The sequence below is a fragment of the Physella acuta genome, unplaced genomic scaffold, assembly GCF_028476545.2.
Source record: "Physella acuta isolate Inbredline_101_S28 unplaced genomic scaffold, ASM2847654v3 ptg000036l, whole genome shotgun sequence".
In the NCBI taxonomy this organism is placed as follows: domain Eukaryota; kingdom Metazoa; phylum Mollusca; class Gastropoda; family Physidae; genus Physella; species Physella acuta.
In genome coordinates, this window is record NW_026731556.1 from 53,400 (window position 1) to 56,836 (window position 3,437).

The following is a 3,437-nucleotide window of genomic DNA, read 5'->3' on the forward strand; positions in this document are numbered from 1 at the left end:
GGTACAGAATTGCATTCTGAATAGAATAACATTCGACAATTAACGATACTCGAAAAAGTCTGCACTCCAGCAGTTGCAAGCATGGAATAGTCGCCACGGGGCTGGCTACAGCACTACTGTGGGTTTGGTGCCCAAGCGGCTGTCTGTATACTTTCTACCTCACCTACTCTCATTAATCGCTGACGAATGTTTTAGTCCTGTTTAAGTTAAAGTTGTTTTTCTTTACAGTATATTTTTATGAGTTTTGAAAATGAAATAATATTGTAACAGTTAAATGTAGATGAATGTATGTTTCGAGTATGTATCTTAAAAGGCGATATAAATATAAAATATAGTATGGGTGTGCGCATGCGCTAAGGAAAGGAAGGAGAGAGGTAGATATAGCGCGAGGCAGATGGCGATGGTTGTTGCAGTGAAGGTATTGTACATATGAACCAATAAAATTATGGAAATTAACAGAACAAGGGTTGATTTTTGTTTTGAGTGTGTGCCATGAAATAGGCAGAAGAAAAGGCCTGTGACAAATATAAGTATTAATATTTGCGCATGGAACTGGAGAGCCGCACCTTGACATCAACAGAGCCGCATGCGGCTCGCGAGCCGCAGGTTGCCGACCCCTGACATACGGAGAACTGTTTAAGACAGGGGACGGCAACCTTTTGAGATGGAAGAACCAAAAGTTATCTAAAAAATTCCCAAATTTTTAAAGAGCCACTAACGTTTTAAGTGCACTTCGATTGTGGAAAGCAAGGAACTATTGCCACAAGGCTGGCCACAGCACAGTTGTGGGGCTACGCCAGATGTGAGTCAGCTGTCCATAGCAGCTCTAGCTAGTCTACTCCACTTATTCTCATTGTTTTTTATTTTGTTTATAGTTGTTTTTGTTTTTACAGTATAATTTTTTTTTTAGTTTTGAAAAAAATTTATAATTATTATGGAACTGGAGAGCCGCATAGTGACAATAAAAGAGCCGCATGCGGCTCGCGAGCCGGCCCATAGACTAGAGTTATTGTCTGGGCTAAGATGAAATATTACATAGGGATAAAGGTGGGTAACAGGTTAAATTTAGATATACACTAATAAGTTACAACTGCGGCGCAACTACAAAGTATATACTAGTATATATATATATATATATATATATATATATATATATATATATATATATATATATATATATATATATATATGCATATATATATATGCGTATATATATATATATATATATATATATATATATATATATATATATATATATAAATTATATAAAACTCAAAAGACGTTTTAGAATACTAGCTTATAATTTAACTTATTAGTAGGTAGAATCAAAACGTATGAATGTAAAATTTTGTATCAGATCATAGTGATATCAAAATACTGCAATTTAAATTCAGATTTTCAGAGATGAACTGTGATAACCAGATTAAATATGACATCTGGAAGACCTCGAAAGCCAAAATAATCTGGGTATGAGTAGATAATATTGGCAAGTTTATCATAATGTGAAGTAAAGATAGTGAAGATCATTTTGGAATCAAAGTTTGTAAGAATAGTATAAGCTATAAGTAGTAAGGAATAGTGACGAGTCTTATAATTTCAGAAAATTTTAGTATAGAATATATAGGAATGGTTACGGGTCTAACATTTCGGTGATATTTTTGGATACAATTTCGTAAGGATACTAGAGCGCAGTTTAGGATAAGAGTATATTATTATAGAAATAGTTACGTTTGTAAAATTTTCGGGGAATTTTAGGATAAACGTTTGTAAGGATAATATAGGCACATTTAGGATAAGAAAATAATACGTAGGAATGGTTAAGAATCTAAAAATTTCAGGAAATTTCAGATACAATTTTGTAAAGATTGTATAGACCCCTTTCGGATAAGAATAAATAGAACTGGTTAAGGTCTAGAAATTTCAGAAATTGTCATACCATAATACAACTGTAAGTTCTTATACACACTGCTATATGAATACAACAACTTTCATTTGTTTCTCCTCTCAAATACCTCCAACGATAGCATCCCCAGTTATGTACTGCCGAGCCGAGTGTGATTAATCTATCAAGGGGCGAAAGCTCGTTATCTGCATTAATAAATCGCGGTTATTTCCCTTGAAAAATTAATCGTATCCATCCGCCCCTGTCCGGGCTATGGGCGAGATAGACGATGGACGGGCAACTTAAAACATCGCGAGGAAAGATCAAATTCCCAGCACCTCGAATGTAGATTAGACCCTCCGCCTATCTCGTAAAAAGAATCTCAACGCTTTCCACCGCAGATGTAGGGTTTAAAGACAGGGGGGCGTAACGCGGGGTGTAAACATCTCGTCTAATGCTAAATCAATAGTAATCAGGGCTCTACTTAGGGGGCTTCAAATTTAGTAGCTTTTAAGCCATTTGTAGGACAAATGTAGCAGGCGATAGTTGAGAGGGAGTCAGGGCAGGAGGTTTTTTTTTTCTTTTCTTGCTGCGAAGGACAAGGAGAGAGTGGAGTTATCGCCCTTAAGTGTAGGCTAGATAAGAGGGTTGACGAAATAAATTTATAATCTCCCTTTTCTTTAGGCATTTTTTAAAGTTATAACCCCACCTAAATACCCAAACAAGCTATTATTAGTAATTGTATTGCTCGTGTTATACATAATTGAAATCTTCTAAATGCTCAGTTAACTATTCTTACGCTCTATATTTTTTTGTTGAAATATGGTATTAGAGAAGTGTTGCTAAAGTACAAATAAAGGTCGATAATACTTTTTTTATAAATATACATACATATATGGCCATATATATGAGTGTGTAAGTTTAACACACATACACACACACACATAAATATATATATATATATATATATATATATATATATATATATATATATATATATATATATATATATATATATATATATATATAGGTAGATACACAGATAGATTGAGTGGATGGATGGGTTTTTCGATTGTTGATAGACAGACTGTCAGACGGACAGAGAGACAGATGGACAGAGAGACAGACAGACAGACAGACCGACAGAAGACAGATAGATAGACGAAACCGCATATACAAAGCAGTTAAAACAGTAGAGTATCAATCTTGTGGCTGTAGATTGGTAAGAATTCATTGCTTTGTTCTAATGAACTTTGTGCCATTAGGATCGGATCAGTTGGTTAATGGGATATCCGGTCAGAGGAAATTGGGGGCGACCAGCAGGTCAGGTGGACGATGAATGATGAGACGTGCTAGGCGCAGGGGGGGGGGGGGTGGTAAAGGGGGGGGGGGGGGGGGGTGCGATAAAATCATTCTGACAACCCCGGATAGAGCAGTACTTTGAAGTATGAGTAAAAAGTAAGACATACGTGATAAAATTGTAAAACTAATGTAGTAATTGGAAGTTAATGCTAATTCACATTCAATGCTAGTCAAAATGATGGGGGAAAATATA